The following is a 25,043-nucleotide window of genomic DNA, read 5'->3' on the forward strand; positions in this document are numbered from 1 at the left end:
GAGTTAAAAAATTCAGTACAATATGCACTGCTATTATCCCAGATTTTCCCTAACGTAAACAAACTAGCTGTGTGTATCCCGGCATGCTCTTTGTGTCACCATCACGTTTCAGAGTTCAGAGATGAAGAGGAGCAGGGGTCCTGGCAAGATGACAGGGAGGATAACGCAGCGATTATTCAATCAGCCCAAAACGAAAACGTTTTAGAAAAAATCCATGAAGTCTCGAAATTTTTTGAAACAAATCACCTGGAAAAAGTGAGGAAATGTCAGGCTGTTGCTACATCTGCATCGTGCATTTCCGACAGATTGTCAAAAGCCAGCAAAAGCAGAAATCTTTGGATCAGTTTTTCAAAAAGGAAAAAGGTAAATAAATATTTTTATTATTTCCTTTATTCTAAGTGTTTTTTAACATGATATGCCTCTTATTTTATGTTTATTTTGTGGTAATCTAATTCAACATATATTTGTTTCATAATCTGATGCTCTTTTATGATTTATTAAAAAATATCCTGCTGTTCTTTTGCGGGGCTTGGAACGGATTAGAGCATTTGAATCCGAAGCTATTCACAGAACAAATTAAATTCGCAAGTAGAGGTACCGCTGTATTCGGATTATGTAACTGATAACATTTTGTAACAGGTAACTAGAAACTGCTTTGGTTTACATTTTAAAGTAACTCTCCCAACTCTGATGGCAAGTGACACAGAAATCCAGAACACGATTTATTTACACCGGGCAGGTAACAATAGTGGCTAGCGACGAGCCATTGGCTGCAGCCAAGTGGCTACGAAGAGCGCTAACAGAGGAAATGATTATGAAAAGAGGGCGAACAAAGCTTGGGAAGGTAATATGTGGAGTATACTTGACTCAAAGCATAGACCAACAATCACATGTCACATCATGCTGTGGAACTTCAAGTGGCTATTAAACGGCTAACAAAAACACTACGAGAAGGTAACTTTGCGAAATTGTCATTGTGGAATCCAGTAAAACATATGAACTTCCTCAAAAGGCGTCTGAAGTTTTTGATAAACGCAATTTCTAGACCTATGACCATTTTTATTGTAAGTAAAGGAATAACATTAATGTAATAGTGCATGGTGTTTTTTTGTTATCTTTTTTAAATTGAATTGTGTTGTTTTTATATATTCGGCTTTTAAGGTGCATCTCAATCTGGTAGATCTGAATTGTGTCCCTATTGACTCCTAATGCACGTGGACTGTTTTAAGTGAAAAAGGGAAATGAGATTGTTTGCAAATTTTGCATTTCATTTAAAAAATCACAAAATGTAAATACGTTTCTTGCCAAGTTTGCCTCCAATTTCATATTTGTTCGTTTTAATAACATCAACAACAAAAATGACAGGCGCTTTTAGATAATAGATGTAAATTCACAATGGAATCTAATTCTCATTTGAAACCCAATCAAAAATAAGCCATTCTAAAATATGTATTATAGAACTTATATTCGGACAACCAAAGTAAAAAAAGAATAACTTAACTCTAAGTTTAATTTTTAAATGCATTAAAATTTCTTGAACAATATGGAAAAACAGATCAGATCAAAAGATTGATTCCAGCGGTAAAACGATTCTAAAATAAATCGATATAATATTTGTATGACAGAAACTAAAAGGAAATAAGCAAGTCATACCTTTAAATATAAATGGACTCAAATTGTCAAAGTCAAATACGAATTCATAATAAATTAAGTAATTTTGAAGAGTTTAAAGACAAAACGCAGACAAAATTGGAAATGCCTTCCTATGTTTGTGGAATTATTGGGTAGTCAATAAATGTTATCGCTGATTAAAATTGCTTAAAAAAAGTGTCACAGGGATCAAACCGGAAAGAACCAAATCCTATCCAACAGGTCGTGAATGACATCAATGGTCCACAATTGCAAAACAGTGTATTCAATGGGAACGGAGCCTTAACCGCGGGAGGGAGAGCACCAGATCTCATCTATTAGACCACCCGGGCGGGAGACGACATAATAAAAGGCTTTAGGTTTTATCTCATTATCACACTGTTTTTAGTTACCCGACCAGGTAGCATTTTAGAGCAATGAGAAAACAATAATGATCAAAAATCTAGATAAAATTTCGTTTCACTTTGTCTCAGCTCAAACCAAGCATTGTAAGTGACAGACATTTTAAATACATGCGGCCATGTGTTTACCTATGTCTTACAGGGTAACCCAACTACTTCCCACAATGCATTTTTCTACATTGAGTTCAGAACGACTGAATTACTGCTTACTATGCCTTTCTCTTCATTCATTTCAGAACCTCGTTCCTTCCGGAAAAGTGGGCTGTACCATAGTGTATTTCAGTGGTCTCCAACCTTCTCTGTACCGTGGACCAGTTTAAAGTTTTACAATATTCTCACGGGCCAACCGAATAATAACATCAACTATTTAGTACCATGATAGTGTGATAATAACTCAAACCTAATTCCTTTTCGTGTGTCATCTGTGTCCAGTGTTGTATCCGCCACGCTTCTCGCCGCAACTTTGGATTACTGTTGGAATCAATGTTATCCATTAGTTATCAGTGATATATTCCGATAGATCAATGCACAAATAATTTACTTTTGTTTTAGTTCCAGGCACCTTCTAGTCCCGTTTGCCTTTTTTATGAAAACGAGGAAAATAAAGCAGTCTAATACAGTATGTGTAGGGAGAAAATTTTAATATGTAAGGTTGTTTTTATTTAACAATAAAATAATAAAAAAACACGTTCAGACTGAGGCGGCATGGCAGCTGGGTGGTTAGCATGCAGTCCCACGGTGCAGAGGTCCAGGGCTCAATTCAAGCCTAAACCAGCCTCTTCCTGCAGTTTGCATGTTCTCCCTGTGCCTACGTGGGTTTGGTCCAAATTGTCCCAGGATATGTATGAGTGTGTGTATGTCTGTCTCTGTGTGCCCTGGAACTGCCTGGTAACCAGATAAGGGTGTACCCTGCCCACTGACTAAAGGTGGCTGGGATGGGCTTCAGCACCCCTCGTGACCCTAGTGAGGATAACCGGTGCAGAAAAAGGAACGGATGGTCATACAGACTGTCTGAGTGTAGGAACATATTTGAAGACTTTTTGTACAACTATGTGGGGCACTCTTTTACCTTTCCTATTTTTGCTCATTGTAAATGTCACTACAAAGTTAAAAACTTGTTTTGATTTCTTACTTTTTCCAAGTAAAGAGGCCAAACGCCGCTAGCGTGTTACTTGGAGACAAAGCTTTGCTGTCGTCGGTGGAGCCACGGAGGTTAAACACTGCCCGCCATCCCACACAACACCTGCCAAGACTTGGCAGAGGCAACGCAGTGATGAGGTTGGGGCTATGTGGACGTCGCCTTTTCAGATAGAAACCCCCAAAGACTGCGAGACAATTCTTGTCAAAAAGACTCTAGGGTGGTCCGGTGCGATTTTCGCGCTGTCATGGCCAAATACATCAGGCTGCTGGCACCTTGGCAATGCATTTGCGGGTGAGAAGCAGAGCTGCCACCCCAATATTTGGGCTTCTTGTGGAAAATAATCCTTGTTGTTTTAACTCTGTCTTGTGCAGACACTGCGGCACAGTTATATGAGCATTTTGGAGAATCCAGCGCTCCTTTTTTCTACCGTGTTGTAATTGAAGCATGCAGCCCTTTTTAAAGCTGACAGAAGCAGTTATGGCCTATCAGCCTTCCGTCTGAGAGAATGGTGGCTAATAAGGTCAGGCAGGTTGGTGCCATTAATGAGAAATTAAAAAACCCGAATGTAATGCTCACCGACAAACAAGAGGTATGGAAATAGCTCACTTACCAATAGTATATAGATATGGAAGTGCCTTGAGATAAAAGTGACGCAAGTCATGTATTTGGGAACGTCATTTAAAATATTGACAACAAATAATGCAAATCCCGATTTTAGGGCTGATGAATAACAGCAGTTTCATTCATTTATTTACTTATCCTTCTGTTCGCGGTTCCCCACCTTAATGAAATGAAAATAGCATTATATTGAGTCCAGCATTTATCATCAAAAGCCATAGACGCACTGGAAGGGAGACATGCCAGTGGAGGAGCAGACAAGGGAGTTGTGGGCATATTCCACCCATACCAGCTGTTGCGCCCAGGAAAGAGGCTCACGGGAAACCAGGCAGCGGGATTGTCTCCAGTTCTTGATTGAGGCGTTCGGACTGTCCATTTGATTGCATTCAGACTGTCCATTTGATTGCGGATGGAACCCGGACGAGAGACTGACCGAGGCAAATTGGGGACCTCGGTCTGAAACAATGTCTTTTGGGATTCCATGGAGGCGGAAGACATGCAGCTGGACCACCTGCGCCATCTCTTTGGCGGACGGAAGTTTGGGCAAGGCCACGAAGTGGACTATTTTGCTGAACCGATCCACAATCGTCAAAATGGTTGTCATCCCTTCCGAGGCAGGCAGCCCAGTAACGAAGTCCAGGGAGATGTGGGACCAAGGACGGCTAGGGAGTGGTAATGGCTGAAGCAATCCGGCAGGGGGTCGGTTCGAAGCCTTCTGCCGGGCACAGGTTTGGCAAGGCCCGACGTACTCCTGAACATCCTTTGCCAATGAGGGCCACCAGAAACGTCGGGCCAGGAAGTTGCTGGTGCGGGTAGCACCCCGGTGACAGGAGAGGCGAGAGTCGTGCCCCCATTGAAGGACCTCTGACCGTAGGGCTTCCGGGACGAATAGCCGCCCCTCTGGACAAGTACTGGGGCCTGCTTGGTCTTGGAGGGCCTCTTTGACGCGGGCCTCGATGTCCCAGGTGAGAGTGGCCAGTAACCGGGACTCAGGAAGGATGGCTGTCGGACCCTGGGAATGATTGTCCTCCTTTGAAACTGGCGAGAGAGGGCATCTGGCTTGACATTGCGGGACCCGGGGCGGTAGGAAAGGGTGAAGTTGAAACGGGTGAAGAAGAGTGACCAGCGGGATTGTCTCGGGTTCAAACGTTTAGCAGAACGGATGTATTCAAGATTCTTGTGGTCAGTCCAAACTAGGAACGGAACTGGCACCCCTTACAGCCAGTGGCGCCATTCATCAAGGGCCATTTTAATTGCTAGCAGCTCACGATCCCCCACGTCATAATTGCGTTCAGCAGGGGATAAGCGACGTGAAAAGAATGCACAGGGGTGCATCTTTTGGTCCTCGGTCGACCTTTAGAGAGAACAGCCCCAACTCCTATGTCCGAGGCATCCACTTCAACAACTAGCTGACGCCCCGGGTCAGGTACTTGGAGGATGGGAGCCGTCGAAAATCGAGCCTTGAGGGTGGTGAATGCTTTCTCGGCCGCAGGAGACCATCTGAATGTTTCTTTGGGACTAGTGAGAGCCGTCAGGGGACCCGCTACCGTGCTATAGTTCCGAATAAATCGTCGGTAAAAATTGGCGAAACCCAAGAACTGTTGGAGCTTCTTGCAATCCGTGGGGACAGGCCAGGAGGTGACTGCCGACACCTTTGCAGGATTTATCTGTAATCTCCCCTCCTTGATGATATACCCCAGGAATGACACAGTTTGGGTGTGGAACTCACTTCTCAGCCTTAACGAAGAGGGAGTTTTCCAGGAGTCGTCGAAGGACAAGTTGGACGTGCTGCGTGTGTTCCTCCAGGGATCTAGAGAAAAACAGAATATCATCCAAGTAGACAAACACAAACTTGTTGAGCACATCACGCAGCACGTCGTTGATAAGGGACTGGAAGACGGCCGGGGCGTTCGTTAGACCAAAAGGCATGACCAAATATTCGTAGTGCCCCGTGGGAGTGTTAAAGGCCGTTTTCCATTCATCTCCCTCCCGGATACGGACCAGATGATAAGCATTTCTGAGGTCCAGTTTAGTGAACACCGTGGCCCCTTGCAGCAGTTCAAAGGCGGAGGCGAGCAGTGGTAAAGGGTAGCGATTCTTAACTGTTATGTCATTAAGGCCCCTGTAGTCAATGCACGGTCGTAAAGAACCATCTTTCTTGCCAACAAAGAAAAAACCAGCTCCAGCCGGGGAAGAGAATAGCCGAATTATTCCGGCTGCCAAGGCCTCCGAGATGTATTCCTCCATGGACTGTCTTTCGGGTGCAGAAAGGGAATAGAGACGACCCCGCGGGAGAGTAGAGCCAGGCAGAAGGTCGATAGCACAGTCATAGGGGCGACGTGGAGGAAGGGAAGTGGCCTTGGCTTTGCTAAAAACTTCCCGTAGGTGGTGATAGCAGGCAGGGACCTTGGACACGCCAGGAGGAGACTTGGAAGCCACGGTTGTTCGGTCGGGGTGATATGCAGAACGTAGACAGGTTTGATGGCACTCGACGCCCCATTCCATGACGGTCCCCGAACGCCAATCAAAGTGAGGGTTGTGCCGTACCAGCCATGGATGGCCCAAAACGAGTGGCTGGCCGGGGGATGGGAGCAGGTGGAACCGAATTTGCTCTCTATGATTGCCAGAAAGTCTCATCTCCATTGGTTCGGTAACATGGGTAACTGTGCCCAGAAGACGGCCATCTAGTACACGGGCGGTGATAGGAGTGGCGAGGGAATTCAATGGGATCATGAGTTTGTGGGCGAGGGAGAGGTCCAAAATGTTAGCTTCGGCCCCGGAATCCACTAGCGCGGAAAGTCTCTGTGGGGAACCAGCAATCAAGAGATGCACCTCGAGGGAAGGTCGAGAGGTTTCGGAGGACGGGATACGGGCAGAACTCAATCGGACGCCTCCGTTGTCCGACGAGCCCCCCCCTTTTAACGGACACGTTGAGATCCGATGCCCCTTGCCGCCGCAATAAAGACAAAGTCCCTTAGAAATATACAAAACTCAATTCCAATGAAGTTGGGAAAGTGTGTTAATTGCAAATAAAAATTGATCCAAGTAAATTGCAAATTCTTTTCAACCCATATTTAAATGAATGCACAGCAAAGACAACATATTTATTGTCTTCACTCATAAACTTTATTGTTTTGGGAGAAAATCATCAACTCTGTAATTTGATGACAGCAACACGTGCCAAAATAGTTGGGACAGGTGTCAATAACTACTCAGAAAGTGGATGAATGGAAATCAACCAACTATTTGCAGGTGAACAGATGAATTAGCAACAGGTGAGAGTTGTTACTGGGTATAAAAAAGGGAGACCCGAACAAGCTAAGTCATTCACATGCAAGGATGGGGCGAGGTTCACCTCTTTGTGAACAACTGCGTGAGCAAATTGTTGAACAGTTTAAAAACAACATTCCTCAAAGTACAATTGCAAGGAATTTAGGGATATCATCATCTACAGTCCATAATATTGTGAAAAGGTTCAGGGAATCTGGAGAAATCACTGTGCGTAAACGGCATGGCCGTAAACCATTATTGAATGCCCGTGACCTCCGAGCCCTCAAGCGGTACTGCATTAAGAACCGACATCAATGTGTAAAGGACATCACCACATGGGCTCAGGAACACTTTGGAAAACCACTGTCAGTCAATACAGTTCGACGCTATATCCGTAAGTGTGGGTTAAAACTTTATGTTGCAAAGCGTAAGCCATTCATCAACAACATCCAGAAACGCCGCAGGGTTCTCTGGGCCCGAGCCCATCTAAAATGGACTGATACAAAGTGGAAAAGTGTTCTGTGGTCTGATGAGTCAGTTTTCCAAATTGTGTTTGGAAATTGTGGACGTCGTGTCCTCCGGTCCAAAGAAGAACAGAACCACCCAGACTGTTATGCACGCAAAGTGCAAAAGCCAGCATCTGTGATGGTATGGGGGTGCATGAGTGGCCAAGGAATGGGTAACCTGCACATCTGTGAAGGCACCATTAATGCAGAAAAGTACATTCAGGTTTTGGAACAAAGTATGTTGCCATCCAAACAGAATCTTTACCATGGGCGCCCTTGCTTCTTCCAGCAGGATAATGCCAAGCCACACACTGCACGTCTCACGACAGCGTGGCTTCGTAGTAAGAGGGTGCGGGTGCTTGACTGGCCTGCCTGCAGTCCTGACCTGTCTCCCATTGAAAATGTGTGGCGCATTATAAAGCGCAGAATAAGACAAAGGAGACCCCGGACTGTTGAACAGCTGAAGCTGTACATAAAGCAAGAATGGGAAAGGATTCCACTATCAACGATTCAACAACTAGTCTCCTCACTTCCTAAACGTTTATTGAGTGTTATTAAAAGGAAAGGTGATGTAACACAATGGTGAAGAAGCCCCTTTCCCAACTACTTTGGCACTTGTTGCAATTATAAAATTCTAAGTTTATCATTATTTGCTTATGGAAATAAAGTTTATGAGTTTGAACATGGATAATCTTGTCTTTGTGGTGTATTCATTTAAATATGGGTTAGAAAAGGTTTGCAAGTCATTCTATTCTAATTTTACTGACATTTTAAACTTTTTCCCAACTTCAATGGAATTGACTTTTGTATATTATCATTTATTTTCCAAACCGCTTATCCTCATTAGGGTTACGAGGGGGACTAGAGCCCATCCCAGCCAACATCAGGCTATGGGAATGGGACACCTGGAATGGTTTTCAGCAAATGGCAGGGTACAAAAAGACAGACACCAATTCATTCACACATTTATTCTTAGGGACAATATGAAGCCACTAATCAACCTGTCATATATGCTTTTGGAATGTGGGAGCAAACTAGAGTTCCAGAAGATAACCCACTCAGGTACGGTAGAACATGCAAACCCCCCACAGGAAGGCCGGCTGCTGGAATTTAAGCCAGCACCTCTAAACTATGAGGCAGGCATGTTAACCAGTGTGCCACCTCCTGATCTTATCCTTCTGTTCGCGGTTCCCCACCTTAATGAAATGAAAATAGCATTATATTGAGTCCAGCATTTATCATCAAAGAAGCAATATTTTAATTTTAGCTTTATTTAATCTCTGTTGCACTTTCTATGGATGATGATTGAACAGTCCATAAGGAAAATAATATCGACGCTCAAATAAATAAGGCTCGTGGTTTGATTTTAACAAACTATGTTTTATTTTCATAACAAAGTAAATGTAATCAAACGAAAGAATGAAGCACATTGTTGAAACACCCACCCGCAGTATTATCAAAGGTTGTGGGGGAAGAAATTCAGTAGCTCTAATGAAAGTACTTATCAATAAACCGAGTTTCAAGATCATCCACTCACTAAAATCTCATCTCATCTCATCTCTTAGCTGCACCGCTTATCCTCAGTAGGGTTGCGGGGTGCTGGAGCCCAACCCAGCAATCATCGGGCAGTGGGCAGTGGACACCCTGAACTGGTTGCCAGCCAATCGCATGGCACACGGGGACAGACAACTCACTCGGTCAGTCACACCTAGGGACAATTTGGACCGGCCAATTCACCTGATATGCATGTCTTTGGAATGTGGGAGGAAACCGGAGTTCCCGGAGGAAACCCACGCAAGCACGGGGAGAACATACAAACTCCGCACAGTAAGGCCAGGAGCTGGATTTGAACCCACGCAGGAGGTTCCCACGACCTCAGAACTGTGCCGCACTCGCGCTAACCACTGTGCCGCCGTGCTGCACTCACTAAGTGCCCCGACGGATCACCACCTTATCGTGGTGGGGCACTTTGTGCGTCTCAATGACCCCTAGAGCTATGTCGGCGGGAGTCTCGTACTCCTGGCAGGGTTACCCAAGCCGAACAGGTCGAAGGGTAGAGTCCAGACTAAGAGTGATCCCAAAAGCTGGTGGCGGCACGCTTTGAGGCGGTTTCCCACAGACCTGGATTCCGGCAGCCGCCTGCAGTTGTGGGAAGATGCCGGTCGTCTAGGGTCTCCCTTGCCACTGGATCCATCTTCTCTACAATCAAGATAGTGGCGTTGGGGAAAGCGCACCCCTTACGCCACTTTAAAAACCATCATTGCGCAGGTATCTTCTTTTACCTGAGTCCCCGACCACAAAAGTCTGGCGGCGATGGAGTAACCAGTGACGGGAGCAGGTTTGAATGAGCTGGAAGCTCTTAGCTGGACCTCTGCACGTCAGCGGCACAGGGCAAGGGTCGTTAGCAGCTGGGATTGAGTGGCAGCTGTTTCCGGCAGACCCCTGTGCGTCTGAGCAGCACTATTTAGTGGCCGCACTGCTCACCCCAACTGGGGAAAGGCCTAGAAAAGGTGGCCTAAAGATTGCCCACTCGGCACAGTACCCGGACAGGAAACCGCGCCTGTCGGGACATTCCACTATGCGGTCGAAAAACAATAGCATTTAGAATTGCAGCATGGAACATAAGGACACTCCTGGATACCAGTCTGGACAGACCACAGCGCAGAACAGCACTCATTGCCAACGAGCTGAAGCGATATAATGTGGATGTGGCAGCGCTCAGCGAGACCAGACTCCTTGAGGAAGGCTCACTCAATGAAGAGGGGGAGGGTTATACATTCTTTTGGAAGGGATACCCCATGGGCGGACACCATCTTCACGGAGTTGGTTTTGCAATTAAGAACACTCTACTGCTGAAGCTCACAGAGTCACCAGTGGGTGTCAGTGAAAGACTAATGACTCTTCGCATCCCACTTGCAAAATGCAGACATGTCACATTAGTTAGTGCCTATGCACCAACACTGCCATCGAATGATGAAGAGAAGGATCGCTTCTACCAGGCACTCGATGACATCCTCAGTCACATCCCGAGGAATGACAAAATCATGCTGCTTGGTGATTTCAATGCAAGAGTCGGAAAGAACTTGCAAAACTGGGATGGTGTGATTGGTGCCCATGGCATTGGAAAAGTTAATTCCAATGGCGCGGAACATAACCTTACCATCACAAACACCATCTTCCAACAAAAGAATAAATATAAGGCATCCTGGATGCATCCCAGGTCCAAACACTGGCATCTGATTGACTACGCGATCGTGAGGAGGGCTGACCTGAAGGACGTGCTCATTACAAGAGCTATGCGTGGGGCAGACTGTTGGACCGACCACCGCATGATTCTGACAAAGGTCAGAATGCATGTCCGGCCCCTAGCACGTCATGGTGGTTCAAAGAGGAAGACACTCAACTGTGCCAAACTCTCCAGTAGCGACACCCTTGACAACTTCCGTTGCTCTCTAGCTGAGAGGCTGGCAAACATTGAGCAGCTGGTCATGTCAGAGGCTGGGATGGATGAGAAGTGGACCTATATATCTACCACCCTCTTTGACACTGCAGCCCAAACCGTTGGTTTTAAAACTAAAAAACACCAGGACTGGTTTGACCAGAATGCCGGAGAGATCTCAACCCTCCTGGACAGAATGCACAAGGCACACAGAGCCACCCTGAACAACCCACAATCTCAATTCCATAAAAAGCTATGGCAAGCCCTTCGTTCCGAGGCCCAGAGAACTCTCAGAAAACTGCAAAATGAGTGGTGGATCTCAAAAGCCAATGAAATCCAGTCTCACGCTGATAGAAGCGATATGCACAGTTTCTATGATGCAGTAAAAACCATCTATGGCCCCAGACACTGCTCACTGGCACCTGTTAGATCTGCTGATGGAACATCTCTAATCAAGGATCAGGCTATGATAGTGGAGCGGTGGGCTGAGCATTTCAACACCCTGCTCAACCAGCCCACCCCAGTGGACCCAACTGTCCTTTCAGAGCTCCCTGAACATCCTACATTGCCAGACCTCGACCTCCCGCCAACTTTCAATGAAATCCTGCATGCAGTCAAAACCCTGAAAAACAATAAATCCCCTGGACCTGACAACATCCCAGCTGAACTTCTCAAGGTAGGAGGCTACCTCTATACACGGACACTGTTTCAATATATTTCAGAGGTGTGGAGACGAGAGTGTGTCCCGCAACTGTGGAAAGATGCGAACATTGTGACCATCTTTAAGAATAAAGGAGATAAATCCATCTGCTCCAACAGTAGGGGTATCTCTTTGTTGGCCACTGCTGGAAAGGTCCTTGCCAAGGTCATGCTCCGCAGACTCATCTCCAAAATATCGGAACGCGTCATCCCAGAGTCACAGTGTGGTTTTCGAAAGGACAGGGGAACAGTCGACATGATCTTTGTGACACGTCAGCTCCAAGAGAAATGCCGGGAGCAGCACAAGGACTTGTTCATCGCCTTTGTCGATCTTTCAAAGGCATTTGACACAGTGAACAGGGACCTACTGTGGCAAGTCCTGAAGAGATTTGGGTGTCCACCCAAGTTTCTCACCATTCTTGCACAGTTCCATTCAGGGATGACGGCCAGAGTGGTAGTTGGAAGACACAGCTCAGAGCCCTTTGGCGTCGAAACTGGAGTGAGGCAAGGCTGTGTGCTGGCTCCAGTTCTCTTCAACATCTTCCTCGTCTGTGTTACAACACTGCTACGTAGAAGGATGGAGGAGCAGGCTGGAGTTACCATCAACTTCAGGGCTGATGGTAACCTGTTTAACATCAGGAGGCTACAGGCAACTACCAAACTGACTTCAGAGACCATCATTGAGCTACAGTATGCTGATGACTGTGCCCTGGTTGCCCATACACCGGAGGCTCTGCAAAACATTCTCTCGGCAGCTGTAACTGCATACACCAGAATGGGACTGACGATCAACACCCAGAATACAGAGGTACTCTGTCAGTCCAGTGCTGACCTCTTACCAAACCCAATAACCCTCACAGCAGCAGGGCAACACCTGCTCATGGTGCCCACCTTCAAATATCTGGGGAGCATAGTGTCTGACACCTGCTCATTGGATGATGAGATCCAGAGCCGCCTCAAGCAAGCATCAGCATCTTTCGGTCGACTAAGGATAAGGGTCTTTCAAAACAACAACCTTAGACTCCACACCAAAATGCTGGTCTACAGAGCTGTATGTATCACGACATTACTGTATGGATGTGAGGCATGGACTATCTACAGCCGCCATCTGAAGAGCCTCGAGACCTTCCATGTAAGATGTCTTCAGAAGATCCTTGGCATCACATGGAGGGACAGAGTGCCGCACACAGAGGTGTTGGAGAGGGCAGGCAGCTGCAGCATGGAATCCATTATGGCCCAACGCCAACTTAGGTGGCTGGGGCATGTTGTTCGAATGCCCAGCCACAGACTGCCACGCCGTATCCTCTATGGTCAGTTACATCTAGGCCAACGCAGTGCTGGTGGGCAGAAGAAGCGGTTCAAAGACCAAATGAAGAACATCCTGAAGAGATGTCGGATAAACCCCTCCTCACTGGAGGAACTTGCTTCCTGCCGAGACTTCTGGCGCTCCCACTGCTCACATGGAGTGGATTACATGGAGGAACAGCGCATGCAACACCGTGCAGCAAAGCGTGCAAAGAGACATGCTCGCCAGGCCACCCCTGCTCCCCCCAGCACCCCCTTCACATGCTCTGTCTGTAACCGCATCTGTGGATCCAGGATCGGACTCTTCAAACATCAGCAGACTCACAATTAAAAGAAGATGGTCATCATCGTATCGATGGACAACCCCAAGCAAGCAGAGCACTCACTAAAATGATCGGGAATTATTTTCATAGTGTTTCAGGAATGAAAAATGATTTGCTCCTGCATCAAAAACAGGTTGTTGATTTAATAAAGGCGGAATATGAGGGGGAAGGGCGTGTTAGAGGCCCAACGTGGCCTCCCAGGAGGATGAAGAAAACCAGGTCCGTTTTTTTTTTGAGCGGTGAACTTTACGGCGGCTGTACTCATCCAGACAGCAACCAGGCTCCCGCAGCCTTGAGATCATGGTTTGACTGGACCCCGGTCGGCCGGCCTGATCGAGGCTTGTGCACCCTAAACCCTGGTTTTGGGGGAGCCTCTGGGGCAGGGGCGTATGTGGACGGTCGCTGGTGTAGAGAGCAAATAACGCTGGTGAAGAGAGGGAAAGAAAAAACTGTTCGTGCTTCTGTTTTTAAATGGTGATGAGGTCGTGGACAATGGAGGTGGATCCTGTGAGTACCTGTTAAGGCTTTTTAAAATAAAGTTCTCCAATTGGGATGATTATAACTATTATACTATTTATAATTGTTGATAATGGGCAAAACTTCATTTTAAACATGCAGTGAAACAATTCCTGGTTTGAACATGACAGACTATTAATTTTTGGAGTACAAATAATTCGTCAGGGGGGGTTCAAATTTTTATTACACTGCTGGAGAGTCCAGTCACTTCCTGTAGATTCCTGCAGATACATAGCTCGTGAACTGAGACAAGAAAAAAGGAATCAAAAGTACAGTATTTATGAAGTACAATGTTATCGATGGCTTGTTATGTATTAACAAAGTACGTGATGTGATGGAATTTTTTTTCATTTAACAGATAAAATCCATAATAATAAGTGCTTGGATCTGATAGCAACACAGCGCAGGGGTTTGGTTTTCTGGTTGACTTCTTTAGCGTTGAATAGATACTTAAACAAGAACAACACTAAAACCTGCTCCCCTCGAAAGAAAAACGAATCCATTAGTCACATGTTTTATTCCACTTTCTCTTACACCAATTCTGAGCTGATTTGAATATTTTAAAGGGTGTCAAGAAATTGTGCTGAAGAGATGCATCTCATCTCACGGACTATCATCTTTGTTAGGGAGGCATTATGACTCCTCTGGTCAGTAAGTATTATAATATCATAGAAGTTTGATTGGTAAAAAGAACAAAGCAGCTTGTTCCAAGACTGCCATCTTTCTAGGAACTAGGGCGATACTCGGAATTTTGGTATCGATCCAATATAAGTCAAGGTAGTATCGATCAATATCAAACCAATACGATTCTTTTGGCTAAAGATTCATGATCAATAAATAATTTATCTGATCCCCCGTTAGTTAATATATAATTAAAATAAAGGCCGCATAAAGAACTTAGGCACCAAAAAAAAAACGTTTTTTCATTAAATAACCATGATGGAATCTCAAACAGTATAACAAATTACCTTAAAGCTTTTCAATACAACTGTTCCAAAATATAAGTCAAGAGCGAAAACCAAAAAAACAGAAATGTACGAATAAACAAATAACGTATAAAAATGTGAACAAGTACACTAAAACACCTTCCATTGCGCAGTATTTTCAAAATAAATTGAAAAGTGCAAATAGTATAAACAATGTAAAAACTCTTAATAGTATAATATTTAAAATACTTCTACTGCAACTATTGTTCCAAAACAAAGGTCAGGAAAGTCAAACCAAAAAAGAGGCAATGCAAAAAAGAAAAGAAAATACTAATACTGCATAAAAATGTCAACAAGACAACTACAATTCCTTCAATTGCAAAATATTTTCGAAATAAAGTAGTGCAAATAAAATGTAAACACAATCGTACGTATAAGCTCACGACACAATAACAGCATTGTCATTGTTTTTTTTTTTTGTTTTTGTTATTTATTTATTTTTTTTCAAAATAGGAAAGCATCAATCCCATGACAACAGAATCGGTCCAGGTAGTCATTCAGTATCAATATTATCGATATTGTGATCTATCTTCTCACCCTGACAAGAAACATCCATTTTTGAAGCAATTTTTGGAACATCTTCTCGCAATTTCCTCTTTGATACTTTGCCTCAATCACGGTTCTTCTTCGTGGAGCGAGCCACACATCAACAGTGAGGTGCAGTGATAGATACCTTCCTTTCCATCGATCAATAATGCCGTTTTCCCGCAGTGTTGACCGGCCTGCCACGTGGGCCGCTAATTAGATGATAAAAGTGATGGATGAGTATTAAATGCAGTTGCCGAAGCTCCTTCATGCCGACTCCTTTGGGTTTTGCCCCATTTCCTTTTGACCTTTCGGATACCAACATTGTAATCCGACGTGGATGCCCATCCATGGTGGAGCTGATCAGGCTGCAACCATTAGTCCGCACAATAAATGTGTCCAGGCCAATGTGAGTATTGGATGGGGAGGGAGGGTTGGTTGTTAGCATGAAACGGACAAAAATAACACTGAGTAAGCCTGATTTTACCTACATGTCGACAAACACACACTCCAAACAAATTATAGTTTCATTTCACTTTGTTAGGATGCAATGTAGAGAAACAGCTGCTTGACTTTTCCACCTTTTTCTGCATGACTACATGCATATGTACAAAGGTTCTACCGATATGACTTTTTCAGGGCCGATACCCCCCTTTTTGGGGGGGACCTCTGGGGCAGGTGTGCATGTGGACGGCCACTGGTGTAGTGAGCAAAGAGCGCTGTTGAAGAGAGAGAAGGAAAGCTGCTCGTGCTTCTGTTTTTAAATGGTGATGAGGCCAAGGTCACTAAAGGTGGGTCCTGGGAACGTTGAGTTCGCGTTAAAGGTTTTCAAAAAAAAGTTTTCAGATTTGGATGATTATAACTAATATAATATTTATAATTGTTGATAATTGGCAAAGTGGTGAAATAATTCCTGGCCTGAACATGACACACAGATGTTGATTATTTGACTTTGTTAGGATGCAACGTAGAGAAACAGAGCCTTGACTTTTCCACTTTTTTCTGCCTGACTGCATGCATATGTGCAAAGGATCGACCCGATTATTAGTTTTAAGAGGAGGCCAATAACCAACTTTTGGAGCTGAAATTCATTTGCTGTAAAAGCTTAAAAACTCGCGTGATACATTTTTGCAAAAAGACAAAAACTATTTGTTATGAATTCAAATACAATTTTGATAGCGCTCTGAAACCTTTTACAGAAAATGAATTTGAATTGCAACTCAACTAGCATAACTAATGAATGTGGTTTTCCTCTCCAATATGTTTGAAGTGCCTCTTACTTTGCAAACAGTAGATAGAGATCTATATTTTAGATTCAATTCAAACATTTATTCAATGGGGAAATACAATAAGACCAGAGTTTCATTCACAAAGGTTCTCTGATTACAATAAGGCTATTATAGCACACTATAAACAAACATTTTAATAAGGCCACTATAGAACGCTCTATAAGGCCTACTAGTTCATAACTACGCGTGGTCGTAAATATTATAGTGTTTAGCTACATTGGTTCGCCTCCAGTGTTGGTGACGTTCATTGGAATATATTTTAATAAAATCGTTATATACACACGACGATCGCTTTTTTTCAAATCACGTTAAACAATATTTCTTAATGAACACATTATACAGACTACGATCATGACACTCTATCAGAGAGCAGCGCTGAGAAGCATAGGAAAATCAGAATTCACATGAAGGGGCGTGAGACACCGATTTTTGTCTGCTGCTGCGTGTGCTCTATTCATGATGACTTCAGGCTTTTCCGTAGGAAAAAGGCTATGGCGTAATACCTGATTGCAAACATACAAACAAACATCATAAAATACATTGAGTAACCAATGTAAATGTTAATGTACTCTATTTATACAGCCCTTAACAACAATCCGTTTGGTGTACCAGAGTGCTTTACAGTAATAACATAGAAACAACAAGTAAAAAAGAAACAAAAATATAAATACATAAAAGCAATAAAAGACAATAAAAACGATAAATACAACAGTATCAAAAGAGATAGAATAAAATAGAATATAAACTGATTATTAGAGGGCTATCCTGAAAAAAGGAGTTTCCAGGGCCTGGGGGCAGAAAATGAAAAGGCTCGGTCACCCCAGCTTTCATATTTGGACCTGGTCACGTCTAGCACTAGTTGGTCCTTGGACTTCAGGACTCAACCAGATGCTCAGATAAATAAGATGGGGCAAAACCTTTAAGAGCTCTGAAAATAAACGATAAAAATGTAAAATGAATCCTAAAATGGACGGGAAGCTAATGAAGGGATTGAGGAATAGGAGAAATATGAGTACGTCTGCTGGTGATGGTTAAAAAATGCGCAGGGATATTCTGCACAAGGCGACTGATAGACGACCAGGAGATGCCAACCTTAAAGTGCTTTGCAACAATTTAACCTTGAGGTTATCAAGGCCAGGCCTTATCTAGGTCAGGACTGCTTATAAACAACTTACATTTTGCTTGAAGACACAACTAAAAGAAGCTTGTCCTGACAACATTGTTAATATGTTTGTCAAACCAGAGGTGACTCTCAAAAGTCTCACCCTGGTTTCTGACAGTTAAACTCAACTTAAAGGTCATGGGATCCCCAAACACCATATATTGAGTTTTGTCTTTGTTTAAATAATGTAATCTAATTTATAAAATAGAACATTGTTCAAAAAGCTCTGATGTTGGACCAATCAAGTCAAATCAAGATTATTCTACTGTACTGTCATTGTCCAGTTTAACCAGTGTTCAACATAAGTGCCAATGTGAAAGACGTTTCATTTATACAGTGTCACCTTTTGAACAGGTAACAATAATCTGAAATAATACCGCTTATCTGCACACGGTTGCATTGATTGTGTGTGTAAAACATGCAAGACCGTAACCCTGAAGCGGTAATTATTACATCAAATTGCATCTGTCTTGCCTAATATTCGTCACTCTGCTCTTTACTGCATTACGTGCGTGATGGCTTCTTCTACGTGTATTCATATAATAGACTTTAGAGAAAAAGTATCCAGTTATACTTGGGCCAGTGTGTGCTTATGACGATAACAGCTCGTGCCACATTTCGGCAGCATGATGTAAAGTTGTTGCAATCAGATTTGGCCTGCAGCTCTACCACAATTACAGAGACACCGTCCGTTTGCAGATAAAGACGTAAGTCACTGTGGCAAGCGGTCACCGTTGTTTATGAGTGCTGTCATCATGCCTGACAGGCGTACTTTCTGCCATATGATTTACTCAGTCGAGAGCTGGACGGACGGACGGAGGAGTACTGAGGTTGTTCCATGCCTCCGCGGACGCCCTTGGTTTTCTGACGCCGGGCGAACATCTGCACAGGACGCGCTCCAGACGCGTCCATCACTCGCTCCAATCGCTGCATTAATGCAGCGCATCCAGATGGCCGACAGTCCAGTCGGTCACATTTTATTGCGGCCATAAATTTAATCAGAAAACACGCCGTGGCCGTTTATGTGATGCGGTATGACCAGCTGGATGACACAAAGTATTAGAGAGATGTCTGTTGCCATCAAGTTACATGATTACATTAGTTAGCCCAATGGCCCCAGGAAAGGTTTAAAAAAAATGCCAAGACTTAGACTTGCAGTGCTGTGAAAAAGAATTTACACATTCCTGAATTCTGTGTTTTTTGCATATTTATCACGCACAAAGGTTTCAGATCATGCCTTGATAAATGGAATCGACATTTTAAAATTGAACTTTTTATTTCCATGTTGTTTGATCAAAAGTACATTAGTGTAATCGTTAACAAAAAAAGTAACTGCGTTACAGGAATGCGTCTCTTTGTAATGTGTTACTCCAAACAGTGTTTTTTTAATAGAAACCCTAACCCTCACCCAAGTGAAAACATGCGAGTCTAGTTTACATCTTTAATAAGGGCATATGGAATTAACAGAAAGTGCTCCTCAAAGATGAGGAGGATACAATTCACTATCGAACGCATTTCAACCGGTTTTCTATCACTATTAGCAAGAGCGCTGTAGCGCTTTTCTACTATTAACGCTGGTAAGAAGAAATTATATTAGGATTTTTTACTGTATCCCTTAGTGAATGAGATATATCAGAATACACATGCCAGTGTCACATTTTGCCCCAGCTATTTCCTGGAGAGTTTTTATTTCAAGCATAGCTTGCACAAGTTATAAAAAAACGACGAATGATCAGCGATGCACCTGTCGTTCAAGACAAATCTTTGTAGATTTCAACAATGTTTAACATTTGCATCTATAAAACTGAATGGAGAACAAGTAATGACCACTTGATTCCCAAAGCTACAACTACAACCATATTACAATGCTGGAAGTAAGTACATACTTTTTGTTGCAGTATTCTATAACATTCTCACAAACCAACACTGCTTGCAATCTGTTTGGGAATCATTATTTACGAACCTCAAAGATCGTAACTAACTGAGGGTGGGAAGTAAACCAATTTTAGGTGGGATATTTGTTTTCATAAGGCTCAGGCATTCTTTATGTTATTATCTAATATACATATATATATATATATATATATATATATATATATATATATATATATATATATATATATATATATATATATATATATATATATATTCTTTTTAAATCAACATATTTCACAAGGTGAACTAGAATGCGCTGAAGAATAAGCTTTTGTCTTAAAACCAGGTTTGGTGTTTTTTTATTTTTTTATTTTGTTAGGTGGAAACACATGTTGGCCACGAGAGGGACGGGTGCCAACTGGCTAAAGACACACCACAGATATGGTGCCCCCACCTAGTAGTTAAGGGATCCAACCAACCAACGAAACTAAATATATGGTTTGGTTCACAAAAACAATTCCTTTCATGACTCTTCACGTCTAAAAGTTCCATGACCCCTCTAATAGAGACAGATTTAATGTGAATCCACAAACTCATGCTCACGTCCGTATGCTACATGAAGGGAGGTGGGTGTTCGGAATGATCCCACTTTTCTACATTTGCCAACCACAAAGCATTAAATGTATCCGTTATTAAAGAAAAAAAAGATAAATTGCTTGATGTTGAAATTAAAATACGCTTTCCAATCACATGATATTGTGTAAACAGTAGGGTGGAGCTTATTTTCAAAGTTGCAGAAAGTCACTGTCTTACCACCTAATTGTGTTCCATTACACAAAAGACCAATTGCTGTGCAGTTTGGTCTAAATAAAATGCATTTTAGAGGTAGCTCAATAGCTGAGAAGTTTGTCGTTTGCTATCATTTTTCTTAAATGGGAGTTCTAGAGATCCTGGGATAAGCCACATATGTTTAAGTTTATATCTCAAACTATTATTACCCACAAGTCATTGCTCAAATCAGTCTAATTCAACTTGTATAATTTCCCTTGACCTACTTTTGAAGACAAGGCCAGCAGACCTTCTTTGTCCTCCAAGAAGTGATTGGCATTCAAAGATCAGCATCAGGTAAATATCCAGTACATTGTTTCAACTAGATCAAAGAAAGAAGTGTATCTGCTTGGTACTTTTGTGTCTGAACTCACTGGAAGCAAGCTACCATCAGTTTGCATTGCTTCTGGTTTCTTTCTTTATTAACACTTGGAATTGCACACGCCCATTTGAGCGTCTTCCGCAGTGACAGTGAAAGAAATATAATGATTTTTGGACTCTGGACTTTAATGAAGGACGGTGCATTCGCAATGATCGCAGCAAGGCTTTAGGGCTAGGACCTTAGCTTGGCCTTTTGGCTGAGAGTAAGTGTCCCGGCTCCTAGGCTTTGTAGCGTATTATGAACTGACCGATAACGGATAATGGATAATGAATAACGAAGATAGATCAATAACCCTTAAAAACCCCAAAACCCCAATAATTTTGGAATGGAGCAAGAATTCCAATTCGAGATCCAGAAAATTGTCAGACTAAACTTGAAAAACATTTTCAAGCATGGCCTTTTCTAAAAAAGAACAAAGGACGACAAACATTAACACAAAAAGCCCAGGAAAGTGAATTAAAAAAAGAACTTGATGACTTATTTGACATTGCTCATGCTAATGCTCAACATTATGAATATTCCAGAAGACAAAAGAGTTTTTGTTGGCTCAAAGAGCAAAGGGAAGAAAGGGATCAATGACAGGTGTTGCCAAAAAATTAGCAGAGAAAGAAAAAAGACTTGAAAAAAATCAAGGAAAGACCTTGAAACGACGCCTAGAATCTGAAGCTGAGCAAAGAATTGCGAATGAGTCAGTTCAATTATCATGTAGCAGTAGTAGTTCGGAAGATGATAAACCAAGAACGAGTAATGACATATCAGGTGATGGTATCTCAAATAGTAAAAGAGGCATGAAAAACCTAACTCCAAAATTAGCTGCTGCTTTAGATTGCACCAAGATGTCTGATGGAATAGTTACATTTGTAATTGATTCAGGAATACTGTGGTCATATCACTAAAAATGAAACTGATTTGCAGCATCTGCTACAAATTGCTGAAAAACACGGCAAAACGTTTCCTGACAGCCGTAAAGAGACTCTAATAAAGGACTGAGTTTTTTTTAATTGTCTTTATTATGTACCTAAGCCGGGCAGCACGGCGGCGCAGTGGTTAGCGCTTGTGCGGCACAGTTCATGTCATGGGAACCTGTCGTGGGTTCAAATCCAGCTCCAGACTTCCTGTGCGGAGTTTGTATGTTCTCCCCGTGCTTGCGTGGGTTTCCTCCGGGCACTCCGGTTTCCTCCCACGTTCCAAAAACATGCATTTCAGGTGAATTGGCTGGTCCAAATTGTCCCTAGGTGTGAATGAGCGAATGAGTTGTCTGTCCCTGTGTGCCCTGCGATTGGCTGGCAACCAGTTCAGGGTGTCCCCTGCCCACTGCCCGATGATTGCTGGGATGGGCTCCAGCACCCCCGCGACCCTACTGAGGATAAGCGGTGCAGCTAATGAGATGAGGAGATGAGATGTACCTAAGCCATCATTATTTTGTGTGTGTAACAGGCTTAATAGGCGCTAATCCAAATTTATACAGTGTTTGAGCTACCTCTAAATATCAACTTACATGACTGAAACTTCTGCTGTGAAGTTTTTGGTGGGAGTGGAACATTTTTGTGGGGTAAGATAAAAGAATACTTGTAATAAAAAATATTGGTCATATAAGCTCCACACTAGTAAACAGTTGTTACATATCTCTTCAAAAGATGCTAACAATATTTTGCCTTTAACCCAGAGGTTGCCATTGTCAAATGACGTCAGCATGAAGGTGGTTGGATAGGTCAGGGTCTTTTATGCATACAGATTTGCAACTCGTATCTCAAAGTTTAAAACAGCCTTCCGATGCTCGTTTCCTGATATGAAGTCTTGGAAAGGCTTACTTCTTAATTTCCTCAGATGCAGCACAAGAAATATGAAAAGTGTGTATGTTATTATATCAACTACATCAATATTTTACTCGGTTGGATACTATCGTATTTGGTGTAAGAAAGCCTTTTTCGCGGACATTCAAAGTGGAAGACGGCCAAGGGACAATATGATGAGTTACCTTGGCTTTATAGTTTTCCAGTATCTTATTTCAGACAGATCGTAATATTTCTTTGATGAGTCTGGAATTCCAGTTTAAGCTTTCCAATGATATGTGGTTTGACATATTTCAGTGACTGGTGACATCGTAAAAACACATATTTGTCTAAAGTCCAGTGGACTACCGGAGGGTCGTCAAAGGCTAAGGGGACAAAGTTACCATCTATTATTAAAACTCTTTTTGTGTACCGTCATTTTTTTTTTAATATCCTGAGTTTCAATGTGGGCACATGCAGCTTATAGCCAGGTGCAGCTTATGCATGTACAAAATGTTTTTTCCTTCAATATTGTACTGGGTACGGCTTATAATCAGGTGCACTTTGTCGTCTGAATTTTACTGTATTTCCTTCTAAAAATGAAATCTCAGAGAAATTCAGTGGACCAATCCAAAAAACTTGTATCTGAGAATGACAACAAAAGTTTGATGATCGTTTTGAGGATTGGACATGGCAAGATTGCGTGTGGCTGGATTTGATTCCATTTCATTCTGACGCTGAGTCGTTCCAAAGCACCTTTTTAAGGTGATGTAACACCGGGCCAATGTGATGGAAACTCAAAACTCAAAAATTGCTGCCAAAACATCAAATCTCACCTCCCGTTCTGTGATCAACGGGGGATACGCTGAGATGATTGTCTTGTTTCTTGTTGTTAAAAATAAAACTGACGATGCTTATTAATTAATGCATCCCAAAAGGGGGTTGATTCCGCTCCCAGCGCACACCTTCTGCTGCACAAGACAAAGCACTTCAAGTTCAAAGTGTTCTTTAATCAAAGTCTTTGCTTTTACCTTTTTCACTAGGAACAATTAGCCATATAACTGGACCTGAATCAAGCAAAGCGGCAGAATTATTATGCAATTAACTCCTAAATAGATGATGTATTCCGCTGCGGGTTCTTGGGATGGCTACATTCAGACGCTTTCATCCCATTTTTCCGTCCAATGACACATTTTCTTTGCTCTTGTGGCTGCAAGATAAGGCCGAGCAGGACGGCTGAACGTCTCAAGAATTGATGGAGCAGGGGGCCCGGCTCGCTTTTCATTCAAAACGTGGCAGGAATTGATAATAAAAAAATAAAAATAAAAATCTCTCTGGGTGACCTTCAGGTAGCTGCAGAATGACGTTTTGTTCACTTTAATTTGTTAGGCCAGTATTTTTTAGTCAAGTTTACGAGATATATTTTTTCCCCCAATGATGCAGCACAACAACGCTCAACAGTTACATTTGTTAATAATATTATTTCTTTTTTGAACAACAACAGTGCCTGCCGTGCTAAAAAGTCAAGAGAAATACCCTTTCAGTACAATATGTCACACTGCCTCCAGGTGGTGAACAGCACAATGTGAATTAAGAGAATAAGGTCCAATCCAATTATTTTCCCTTTTACATACCCTCCTGATCTTGTTTTTGTTCCCTCTCATTCATCTTTTTTGGTGCATGTAAAAAGAACTATTCTTCCATTTTTTTATTAAACTAAACTCAACACTGTAATATTGGCAGCAGGGCGGCGCAGTGGTTAGCGCATGAGCGGCACAGTTCTGAGGTCGTGAGATCAAACCTTCCTGTGTGGAGTTTGCATGTTCTTGCGTGGATTTCCTACGGGCACTCCGGTTTCCTCCCACATTCCAAAAACATGCATGTCAGGTTAATTGGCCCTAAGTGTTAATGAGCGAGTGAGGGTTATAACAACAAAATGTAGTGTTTAATTTTTGAAAGACAAGTATGCTGCCAGGCATTTTCTGCACTTTACTTTTGTTTATACTTCCTTGTATTTGCTGCTACAATCTCTTCTCCTTTTGTGCTTTCATTGTTTTGTAGCTGTTATAATTTACATTCTAAAACAAAACTCATCATGAACACATGTAGTTTGTTCATTCCCTGCCACGATGGCTTCCAGTGAGTCAGTAATGAGGAAAGGGCGTGGCTAGGAAGATGTTAGGGCAACTCGGCTTGTGACCCTTACTCTATCACTTCCGCATACTCTATATGGAGGAATAGGACAGTATTCATTTTCTCCTAAAGACGCATTGATCAAAAAAATGCACAAAAAACACGGGAAATAGGATTTAGTCTAAGTGTGAAAAATCGTATTTGCTATTAAAATTAATAATAA

Source organism: Urocampus carinirostris, chromosome 1 (assembly GCF_059441175.1).
Source record: "Urocampus carinirostris isolate Australia breed hairy pipefish chromosome 1, RoL_Ucar_1.0, whole genome shotgun sequence".
Lineage (NCBI taxonomy): Eukaryota > Metazoa > Chordata > Actinopteri > Syngnathiformes > Syngnathidae > Urocampus > Urocampus carinirostris.